The sequence below is a fragment of the Balaenoptera borealis genome (genome assembly GCF_965194805.1).
Source record: "Balaenoptera borealis genome assembly, chromosome: 5".
Taxonomy (NCBI): Eukaryota; Metazoa; Chordata; class Mammalia; order Artiodactyla; family Balaenopteridae; genus Balaenoptera; species Balaenoptera borealis.
This window is the reverse complement of record NC_138862.1, coordinates 13,177,565-13,189,766: the sequence shown is the minus strand read 5'-3', so window position 1 is coordinate 13,189,766 and position 12,202 is coordinate 13,177,565. Positions and strand designations below refer to the sequence as shown.

Here is a 12,202-nt window from a genome sequence, read left to right as displayed (position 1 = left end):
AGAGTCTGGTACAAAGCAAGTGCTATAGGCGTGTAAGCTATCTTGTGGCAGTTTGTTGTGCTGTTGTACAGAGTACCAGAGTCCAGGGGCCTGCGTCCTCAGCCTCGATCCGCATTAAGGAGCTATGGACAAGTTGCCCCACTCTCTAGGGAGAGATTCCTCACTGAAATAAAACAAAAACAGTTGAGCTCAGCCCCTTGAGAAACTGAACTCGTGTTCTAGCATTGCTGTCATTTTTCAGAATGCTTTTGTGGAATTCTGTTTTAGTATTTCTCTTGGAGTTCAAAGTATTCTTTTTTTTAATTGACTTTTTATTTTGGAAAAATGTTAGATTTACAGAAAAATTACAAAGATAGTACAGAGAGTTTCCCTTACCTGGATATTCCTTACCCAGTTTCCCCCATTGTTAACCTCTTACTTTATTAGGGTATATTTGTCACAACTAAGAAACTGACATTGTTGCATTACTATTAACTAATCTCCAGACTTTATTTGGGTCTCATCAGTTTTCCCATTAATAGGACAATTTCTGTCCCAGGATCCAATCCAGGACACCACATTGCATTTAACTGTCATTACTCCCCAATCGCCTCTGGCCTGTGGCAGTTTCTCGATCTTTTGTTGTTTTTCATGACCTTGCGGGTCTCAAGGAATACTGGCCAGGTGTCCTGTAGAATGTCTCCTAATCTGGGTTTTTCTATTGGTCTCCTCATGATTAGACTAGAGTATGGGTCTTTGTAAGCAATTCCAGGGAGGAGAAGTACCCTTCTCAACGCATCGTATCAGGACGTACCTGGGAGCCACATGGCAACATGATGATATGAACCTCAATCATTTGGTTAAGGTAGAGTTGCCAGGTTTCTCCGTTGTCAAGTTCCTGTTTTTCCCTTTCTCTAGTTTTTGGAAGCCAGTGACTAAGTGAGAAGAGGGGAAACCAAGCTTCACCTCCGGGAAGAGGGAGTATTACATACATTATTTGAAATTCTTCTTTAAGAAAGATATGTCTCTTTTTGCCCATTTGTTTGTTTATTCAGTCACTTATTAATATCAGTATGGACTCGTGGTTTATAAATTTATACTTTAGGTTATAATCCTATATACATTATTTATTTTGTTGCCCAAATTGTTCCAGTTTTGGGCATTGGGAACCCTTTCAGGTTGGTTTCTGCATCCCTTTGACATGCTTCCTCCCTTCTGTTTTTTTTAACACTCCCTTACTTTCTGGCATTCTAAGATGCTCCAGGCTCATCTTGTATTAATACTTTCCCTGCCTCTGTCCTAGAAGCAGCCATTTTTCCAAGGAGCCCTGATTCATTATGTTCTTTTGAATGCCACCAACAGTGCCAAGTCCAATTCCTTTGTGAGTGGATTTAAAAAATATTTTAATAACTAAACATCATTTGGAATCTTATCTGGTGACATAGATTGGTAATCAAGTGAGTTAAATAATCTCTTTCATCAAAAACTGTGTGACAGAAAGTAAGTGGTGAACCAAAGCAATGGCATGGTTGAGAAGCAAATCACAGCCAGTCTTTTTTTAAAAAGTATTTAACATTTCTCAATGACTTCTGTGTTTATGCATTAAAAAAATCTGATCAACTCTCGGCTTTTGTAGGATGAATTAAGCATGAACAATGTCACTGATGCAAAAGAAACAAATGAACACTTCCTTCCCTTTTGCTTTTGAAAGGGGTGTTTTTCTTAAGTCTTAAGGATGTTGAAGTTTTCCACCATAAATGTTGAAACTTAGCTTCTGGATCATAATAGAAACACCACGTTCCATGATTAGTTACTATTTTTCTCAAAAACATGTGTGCTTGTTCACTTCTTCAAACCCCCCTTGAAAAATCAGAGCAAATGCCAAGGCTTTTTAGCTTTAAGTTCATGAATTAAAATTCTTGGCAAGTTTTCACAGAAATCTCTCTAGTGTTCAAGTCCTCTTCCATCTGACTGTAACACTTCAGCCATCATGCTCACAATTAATTGTCCAGCGTGCCGATCTTTCAGCATTTCCACTGCTCTTTTGAGTGAGAAGGCAACTCCCCGTTCTCCATCGCTGAACCAGCTCCTTCCTTTCTCAAGCCTTCCGTGACAATCAAGAGCTCTCTTCTTTGCCATATGTTCTTGGCTTTTTCTCCCAATGCTTTCTTTTGAAAAAAAAGTCAGATGTCTAGCTTGCCCATTGTTTTATTTTATACAAAATTGGAGACTCTTTGCTCTTAAAACTGCCATCATTTTTACTCAGTCATGAAGCAACATGCACATCCTCTTCAACCCCCTGGCGCAGACCTGTCTGCTTGGTGTGGGAAATCCTGCAGCCGTCAGGCAAAGGCAGGTTACAGCAAGTCCCTTTTAAGATCAGTCTTTGACTTCCACAAGTCTCACGGGCCACCCCTTTGGATACACAGAAATCTACTGCAGTGGATGGACAGATATTCGTGGTGCAAAGAGTCAAAAATGTTTGTCTTGTGTACGATGATTAATTTTACCTGTCAACTTGTCTGGCCATGGAGTGCCCAGATTCAACATTATTTTGGGTGTGTCTGTGAGGCGGTTTCCAGAAGAGAGTCGCATTTGAATGGGTGGACTCAGTAAAGCAGATGGTCCTCCACAAGGTGGGTGGGCATCAACCAATCCATTGAGGGCCTGAATAGAACAAAAGGCGGAGGAAAGAGAGATTCTCCCCTTTTATTCCTGCCTCACTGCTGGAGCTGGGACATCTCATCTCATCTCTGGCCTTTGAACTGGGGTTTATACTAGATGCTCCCCTGGTTCTCATGTCTTTGGACTTGGACTAAATTATATCACCAGCTTTCCTGGGTCTCCAGCTTGCAGAGGGCAGACTGTGGGATTTCTCAGTCCCCAATTCCTCATGATAAATCTCTCTCTCTCTCCCCATATGTGTGTGTGTGTGTGTGTGTCTCTCTCTCTCTCTCTCCCCATATATATGTGTGTGTGTGTTGTGTGTGTTTGTGTGTGTGTGTACACCTCTATAGGTATATATGTTCTATTGGTTCTCTTTCTCTGGAGAACCCCGACTAATACACTCTCCTTAGAAGGACCACATGTCATCTGGCTAGGAACCACCGCCAGAAGTTCCCCACCAAGCTGTCTTCTGTAGAGCCTCATACACCACAGCGAGCCGCTCCAGTACTGCCCTACCTTGACCCAACACTATTCCAACTTGGATCTCTTCCCCTTCTCATCCCAACATATCCAAACTTTTTGAAGATGTTCTCACATTTGCTGCTTCTGTTTCTTCACGCTGTTCCATCCACCAGGCACCACTGCCTTCTGGCATCTTCTCCCACTGTGTCATTGAAATTGCTCTCCAGCATCATTAGGAACTTCCTCATTGCCAAATATAATGAGTATTTTTCATTTATTTCACTGGACTGTCTCTGTTATGGACTGAATTGTGTCCCCCTGCCAAATTCATGCATTGATGCCCTAACCCCAATGTGACTGTATTTGGAGATAGGACCTTTAAGGTGGTGATTAAGGATAAACGGGGTCATAAGGGTGGACCCTAATAGGATAGAACTGGGGGAACTTATAAGAAGAGGAAGACACATCAGGGATGCACAAACACAGAGGAAAGAGCATGTAAGGACACAGTGAGAAGACTGCCATCTATACAAGCCATGGAGAGAGGCCTCAGGAGAAACCAACCTTGCTGACACCTTGATCTTGGACTTCCAGCAGTATTTTGTTACAGCAGCCCTAGCTGACTCATACACTTTTTTCCCTAGAAACTCTCTACTCTCCCAGTTCCGTGATTCTCCTCTCATCTCTTTGACTCTTCCTTCTTTGTCTCCCTCTGGATTTCCTCTCCCCTCACTGCTTTCTAAATGCTGGTGTCCCCACCTCCCATCCCCAGCCACCTCACTCACTGTCATTGTTTCAGATCCTCCCTCCAAGCCAAAGTTGTTAACATCTATATCTCCCTGAACTTCAGACATGAGCGTTCAGTCTCTGGTTGGAAATCTCAGCAATCTCTTAGGCACCTCAAAGTCAACATGTGCAAAGCCAGACTTACCAGTGTCCCCTCTGAATCTGCTCTCTTTCCTCCATTCTGTTTTCTTCTGCCCTGAGGCCCCCAGGCCAGAATCCTGGCTCTTGTGCTTGATTCCTCTCCTTCAGCTCCCACGTTCAACCAACCTCAGGATCTTGCTTCTTCCACCCCTTCATTGAAGCCACTTCCTTTCAATAGCCTTTACACCAGTCTTTATCATCTTGGGTCAAGCCTATTGCAACAACCATCTGACTGGTCTCCTGAAATCCACCCTTCATCCACTTGGTCACTGATCTTCCTAATATTAAACTCTGACCATGTCACTCCCCTACTTACAGACCTACATTGACTCCCTAATAGCCACAGGCTACAACCCCCACTGCTTAGCAAGAACACAGGGCTCTGTGCAACCTGGTCCCTGCTTATCTTCCAAGCTCAACTCTCACCATTCCTTGTCTGTAACTGTGCTTTAGCCATGCTCAGCTGCTTGTATTCCAACACACATATCTGCTGTCTTCTCTGCTGGGTCCCTCTCTCCCACTTTTCCTGCCCATTTTGTAAGACTACGTCCAATGTTCTCTTATCAAGGAGACATCATTGTCCCCACTCCTACCATCCTGGAATGGATCATCATATGCCTGTATTAGTTTCCTATTGCTGCTATAACAAATCACCACAAACTTAACGGCTTAAATAATACAAATGTATTCTCTTACACCTCTAGAGGTCAGAAGTCTGAAATGAGTCTTATGGGGCTAAAATCAAGGTGTTGTCAGGACTGGTTTCTTCTGGAGGTGCTGTTTTCCTGCCTTTTCAGCTTCTAGTAGCTGCCTGTGGCCACTTCAAAGTTATATCACTCTTATCTCTGCTTCCTTCATCATACCTCTTTTTTCTGACTCTGACCCTCCCTTCCATTTGGTAAGGACCTCTGTGATTAGATAGGGCCCACCTAGATAATCCAGGGCACTGCCCCCACCCCCAACATGGTAACATCTTTATATCCTTAAGTTAATCACATCTGCAAAGTTCTTTTTGCCATAAAAAGTAATACTTATAGGTTCTGGGGATTAGGATGTGGGTATTTGGTGGGGGGCATTATTCAGTCAACCACAACACCCCTCTCTGATTCTCCCATAACTATTGATGCATATCCTGATCGCTTCACTTATTACGTTAGTTTGTAGTTGTCTATTTCTGCATCCATCTTGCCTCTTTTACCCCCAACTGCTCTCCAGGCTTCGGAACCATATCTTTCTCATCTTGTATTCCCAGTAACAGCTGTGCCTGGAGCATAGTGGGTGCTTAGCAAACATTTGTTGAATAATGAAATGAATAGAGATCTCATCCTGGTTTTAAGATCTGACCTTTGGCTGGACTTGATGTATGCTGAGATTGCCCAAGAATTTAGTAGTTCAGAGAGTAAAGAGCATGGCAAGTTGTTTGCCCCCCTTGTACCTAGCGCCCCTCCGCCCACCAAGCCAGGAGAAGCAACATGCACCACGTTCAGGGAGCTGGAGGTCAGGAGTGCACAGGCAGAGCAGCCCTGCAGAATTTGGATGGGGAAGGCTCCCTGAGGGTCCTTTCTCCACACTCAGGGTGGGGTTTGAGGTTTGGAGATATTAGTATTGCCAGTTTTTCATGCTGCCAAACCACACAGAGTTGAAGCTCGTGATCCCATTTGGACCCAGCAACCACCCTCCCCATTGTAGTGTGTGGGCTGTGAATTCCCTTGATTCTGGGCCAAGCCACAAGCTGTGGGTTTGGGGCCACCATCCAATCCTCCCATGGTGGGAACCTGGCACCCTGATCTGTGGCTGTGGCCATGCACCCACTGACCTGGGAAATGCAAGGCTGTATAATGGCTGTATAGCAAGGTTACCACAGGGCCACATGTCCTGCCTTTAGCCTCCCAGTGTGGCTGGCATCTTGGGTCCTGAAGGTCATCAGGTCCTGTGGTCCTTGCTCTGGGCTGTGGCAAGGTAGAATTGGGGGAGGGGTCTTCCAGGTGGGTATTAGTGTTATGAGTCAGTTTTTTGGTGAGCAATTCACCAGACTGGAAAATAACAAAGTAAAAGGGCTGGAGGGACACAGAAGACAAATTTGTGTCTTTGAGGTACACAGGGGAAAACAGCCATTCCAGATTTGGGTCTGGGAAGGAGAGTTTAACAACAGCTGATCCAAAGGCAGAGCCTACCCTTCGGTGGCCTGATATGGGCTTGTCAGGAAAGTAGCTGGCTTGGAAGATGAAGTGAAGGCCAGTGTGTTAGTTTCCAAGGGCTCCCGTGACAAAGTACCACAGGCTGGGAGGCTTAAACAACAGAAAAATATAGTCTTACAATTCTGGAGGCTACAAGTCTGAGATCACGGTGTCAGCAGGTTTAGTTTCTTTTGAGGGCTCTGAGGGAGAATCTGCTCCAGGCCTCTCTCCTAGCTTTTGGTGTTCTCGGGCTCTCCTTGACTTATAAGTGACTGTCTTCTCCCTGCATCTTCACATCATCTTCCCTCTGTGCATGTCTGTCTCTATATCCAAATTTCCCCTTTTTCTAAGGACACCAGTCATTTTGGATTAGGGTCCATCCTAATGACCTCATCTTAACTTATTTGTCTCTATAGAGACCCTATCTCCAAATAAGGTCACATTCTGAGGTACTGGGGATTAGGACTCCAACTTATCTTTTTTTGGGGGGATAGAATTTAACCTATAACAGCCAGTCAGCTAGGAAATGAGAATTTTTGCTCAGAATGATGTTTCTTCTCGAGAAGAACTTTCTCTGCAGTTTGTAGGGTGGGTTACGATGGGAGAAGGGGTTAGAAAGGGACGGAGAGTCTGGTGAAAGACACCAGAGCCCCCAGGTTGTGATTGAACTTCGTAGAAAAGCTTCCTGATCATCAATGACAAGGCCACTAGTCTGTTTGTGACAATAACATTCTTTCCTGTTCAGAATAGAGCATCCCATCTTTAGCTTGGGCGGGGACTGATGCCTTTGTTGTCTTTTCAGCAATTGTTCTTCTGGTTTTCATCTCACCATTCATTATAGGGATGGTTATTATAATTCCTTCGATAAAAATTTATTTGTGTTTATAAATATAGATTTATAAATCTATAAATATTTGTCTATGAATAACTTTTTGTGAGTCTTTGGGGATCTAAAAATGAGACTTTCTTTTGGCTCTTGAATATCAAGAGACTCATGTTTCTATATTTGACTAGAAAATAGCAGAGGGTTTTTTAAAAGTGAGGGATTTTTTTCCCCTAATTGTAATAATACAGTTGCATTTTAGCAAATCTTGAAGGTTAGGAAAAAAGGAAAAACCGTTTACCCCAAATCCCATGCCTAAAAACATTTGTAATTCTTTCCCATGCATTTATAAATACAGTTTTACCCTTTATAGTGTTTGTTCATTTTACTATTATTTTTTAACTTTTTATTTAGAAATAATTTTAGGTTCATACAAGTTGCAAAACGAGTATGGAGAGTTCCCATGTACCCTCCCCCAGTTTTACCCAGTGATTATTTTAATTTTTGGCTGCACTATGCAGCTTGCAGGATCTTAGTTCCCCAAACAAGGATTGACCCGGGGCCATGGCAGTGAAGGTGCCAAGTCCTCACCACTGGACCACCAGGGAACTCCCTTATTTTTTTAAATTGTGGTAAAATATACAAAACATAAATTTTAAGTGTCCCATTCATTGTCAATAAGTACATTCACATTGTTGCGCAACCGTTACTACCATCCATCTCTAGAACATTTTCAGCTTGCAAAACTAAAACACCTGACCCATTAAACAAGAATGCCCCATCATCCTTCCCCCAAGCCCCTGACCACCTCCATTCTACTTTCTGTCTGAATTTGACTATGCTAGGCACCTCATATAAGTGGAAGCATACAGTATTTGTCCTTTCAAGACTGGCTTATTTCACTTAGCATAAAGGCTTCAAGGTGCATCCGTGTTATAGCATGTCTCAGAATTTCCTTCCTTTCTGAGGCTGAATAATAGTCCATTGTATGACTATACAATGTATACTATGTATAATACATTTTCTTTATCTATTCATTCGTTGATGGATACTTGAGTTGCTTTCACCTCTTGGCTATTGTGAATGATGCTGCCATTAACCTGGGTGTACAAATATCTCTTCAAGATCCGGCTGTCACTTTTTTGGGGTCTATACCCAGAAGTGGAATTGCTGGATCACGTGGTAATTCTATGTTTAGTTCTTGGAGGAACTGCCATAGTGTTTGCCACAGTGGCTGCACCATTTTACATTCCCACCAGTGAAGCACAAGTGTTCTAATTTCTCCACATCCTTGACAACACTTGCTATATTCTGTCTTTTTGATAATGACCATCCTAATGGCTGTGCCTAGTGGTAATATCTTCTATAACCATAGTGCAATTGTCAACATATATAATTTTTTAAACCTTATTTTTCTTTTTAATTGCATATGCAATCTTGTGGCCACCAGCTTTATTTACTTAACAAAATACAGATACATAACAAAAGCATTTGGCCCTGTCACTAAAACCTCTCCATAAATACCATTTTATTTGGCAGCCTCCTACTCCGCTGCGGGGCTATGGCTCCCCTGCCAAGAGTGGACTTGTAAAGAGAAGGGAGGGTAGTGTTTACTCTTCCCAGGCTGCGAGGCCAGCAGGTCACTGGGTCTCCTGTGTCCTGGGTGACTCCCTGAACCTGATGACCTGGAGTGGGGACACCGAGTGGGAGAAAGAGACTTGGTGAGTGATGGCTCCTTTTCAGCTTATTGGTGCACTAAGCCACCAGACTTAGAAATATCGCGATAGCAGGTCCATAGGGAACCTTCATTTCTAACACGTGTTCTTGAGGCTCAGAAGGGAAAACAAAAGTTTGGGGTTTGCTTCAGTCCGGATGAGCGTCAAGCTAGCAATGGCTGATTGCAGAGGCAGAGCTGCTCCAGTAGCGACTGTTTGGCCTGGACATAGAATCCAGGGCCCTTGGACCTCAGGACCTCAGCAGCTGCCCTGGCTGTCCCCACTGGATAAAACACCCCTCAACTGTCCAGTGCCCTTACAACTGTTCCCCTGAGTCCATAATTACAGAGCCCTCCTGGCTTAGTTTCCTGTAGCTGCCATAACAAAGTACCACAAACAGAGTGCCTTAGAACAGCAAAAATTTATTCTCCTACAGTTCTGGAGGCCAGAAGTCTGAAATCAAGGTGTCTCAAACAAAAGCTCACTGGTCTTGGGCAAATTACTTAATCTCCCTGTACCTCAATTTTCTCATCTGTAAAATGGGAGGATATTAGCACCAGGGGACACTCTTGATGTCCAGGTGTCCAGGAATCCCTTTTACCCATTCTATGCATGCATCCCCCAGCTTCCATGTGCTTTGCTCCTATATGCTTGCACCTGTGTCCTTCAGATGCCTGCCACTGGATCTGCTTCACCTGCAAGGGCATGGAGTGGAAGTACCAGGGAGTTGACATCCCTGGGGATGGCCGGTAGCCCAGCGCTGGCTTGTGCTCCTTGGAGATGAGGCAAAGAGCAATGACCTCCCCGTGGTGGGAGTGGGGCTTGCAGTATATACACTTGCGGCTTTCCAGGAAGGGTAATGAGGGCATGGGGACCTCTAGGTAGGTTAAGGGCCTTGTCTTGGTTTTCCCTGGACTTGCCCAGTTTTCATACAAAGTCTATTGTATTAGTCTACTCAGGCTGCCATAACAAAGCACCACAGAGTGGGTGGCTTGAACAACTAGACGTGTATTTTCTCACAGTTCTGGAGGCTGGAAAGTCCAAGATCAAGGTGCTGTCAGGGCTGGTTTCTGGTGAGACCTCTCTTGCTGGTTTATAGATGGCTGATTTCTAGCTGTGTCCTCACATGGCCTTTTCTCTGTGCAAGTGCAGAGAGAGAATCACTGGAGTCTCTTCTTCTTATAATGGCACCAGGCCTATAGGATTGGGGGCCCACCCTTATGACCTCATTTAACCTTAATTACCTCCTATAGGGCCTATCTCCAAATACAGCCACATGGGAGTTAGGGCTTCAACATAAGAATTTGGGGGGGTGGGTGGGGAACACAAGTCAGTCTATAGCATCCTCCACAAGGGCTGGTCACCACTACATTAGCAAGACACACAAGCCTAAAAGACAGCCTACTGCCTCTGGCCTCCACTTGATGCTTCTGTGCTTACATGGATGATGTGGGACCCTTGCCTTGGCTGCCACAGCTGCACCTGGCACTGCTGCCGAGGGGATGGGGTTTTCCAGGGCCCCCTGTGTATTTCCCCCAGCCTGACCTTTCTTTTTGGCAGCTGACTGCAGCCTCAGAGAGTCTGAGCCAGAAGTATGAGTGGCAGGGACATACCAGGCATTGCCCCCTTTCAGCATGATGGGTGCGGAGGTTCCCAGAGGGGTTCATGTTGGCAAAGGGCAGGGAAACTGTGGATGAAAGGCAGCCTCTCAGATACCCTCATCCGCTGCCTGGAATAGGCATGCGGGTCTGGCGCCCAGCCTGTCGCCATCCGTGTGATGCCAAACAGCTCCTGGGCGGACACAGACAGGAATTTCAAGGCAAGGCCTGTGTCAGTGGTCCTCCCTGACAGCCAGAAACCCCAGCTTGATAGTTTCAAAGGCTTGGGGCAAAACATACCACCGTAGTGAGTTAGACCAGTTTATAAAAGAAGCTCCAAATAGGAGGGTTTGCCAGCATTTCTGTTTCATGTCATCCTGCTATTTGATTTAACTGTTTTGGTGAACTTTCCTGATGGTCACGATGGTGGTGGCCAGGGAAATGTTATCAAATCTTCTTGCATTAATTCTGGAAGATGGTTCTTAATGATCCCAATGCAAGCGTTTCCATCTCTTCATCTCATTTGGAATGATTGTAGAACTTTCCAAGGGATCTGCCGGATTCCGTGCAGAAGATGGCCCTCACTCAACCTGTATCCCTGACATTTTGCAGATCTGTAACTTTTGGAGGTAGGCTTTGGACAGACCAATTCACGGGTGAAAGAAATGCCTTTGGGCTTCCCTGGTGGCGCAGTGGTTGAGAATCTGCCTGCTAATGCAGGGGACACGGGTTCGAGCCCTGGTCCGGGAAGATCCCACATGCCGCGGAGCAACTAATCCCGTGAGCCACAACTACTGAGCCTGCGCGTCTGGAGCCTGTGCCCTGCAACGGGAGGGGCCGCGATAGTGAAAGGCCCGCGCACCGCGATGAAGAGCGGTCCCCGCACCGCGATGAAGAGTGGCCCCCGCTTGCCGCAACTGGAGAAAGCCCTCGCACAAACCGAAGACCCAGCACAGCCAAAAATAAATAAATAAATAAATAAAATACAAGTAGCTATTAAAAAAAAAAAAAAAAAAAAAGAAATGCCTTATGGCGTTTCTGCAGTGCTGGAAGTTTCAGGTTCAGTTCTGAACTTTCCTCTTTCCTGATGGAATAGGAGCAAACTGAGAAGGGAAGGAGATAGGAAATGGCATTTGGTGTATGGAATAGAAATCTGTCCTTCTACAGGAGAAGGGGGGAGGGGACACGCGGACATTCCATCTTGTAAATGTCTGTTCACAGGTGATGCTAGGTGGTTTCAGTTTCATTTCAGAGGGGAACCCAGCCAGAAAGCTCTTTGCTGAACTTCCAAATCTCAATTTTCTCTGGACAGGGAAGAAAGAAGATCTGCTAATGAAGAAGATACCCAGGTTTTGACAGCTTATTAGTTCTATAGTTTTATTGCTCAGAATCCAGTGCACATGTGAACAGGCAGGACTGAGTCAGGGCATAGATGGGAGAGTCTTTTAGGAGGAAGAAAGAGAAGGGTCTGGGTAACACAGAGGTGGGATAACTTCCTCTTGCAAAACTCAGTGCTGGTTATAGGCTCTGATTTCTCCAAAGGAAATCTCCACATGACCAATGGCAAAGAAAAAAATGACTCATCTCTCAAGACTGCCATGAGTTATGATTTCAATAAACCCTGGATACCACGCTTTTATTAAATCCCCAACTACCTGCCACTTTTGTCGGTATAATGGTAGTATTTCACTGTCATTAAAAAAACCTCCAAAATCAGAATCATGTCCATCTTGAGGCAGACCTAGGGAGTTATAAGCTTAAAGGTCTCCTTACTTGGAAAGAGTGGAGACCACTTCTCTCAGTTGTTCAAAACCCTCCTAAGGAATTGTACTGTTGCTTTTAATTCCTATTTCT

At 44.7% G+C, this 12,202-nt stretch overlaps 1 long non-coding RNA gene across 1 annotated transcript; it reads right to left on the bottom strand.

The window, feature by feature from the left end:
- Nucleotides 1-468: 468 nt before the first annotated feature.
- On the bottom strand, nt 469-11,593 carry LOC309629570. Its single transcript, XR_014245114.1, has 2 exons — nt 11,375-11,593; nt 469-11,017 (listed from the first exon to the last, which is right to left on the bottom strand). It is a non-coding gene; the product is annotated as an uncharacterized lncRNA (long non-coding RNA).
- Nucleotides 11,594-12,202: the final 609 nt, after the last annotated feature.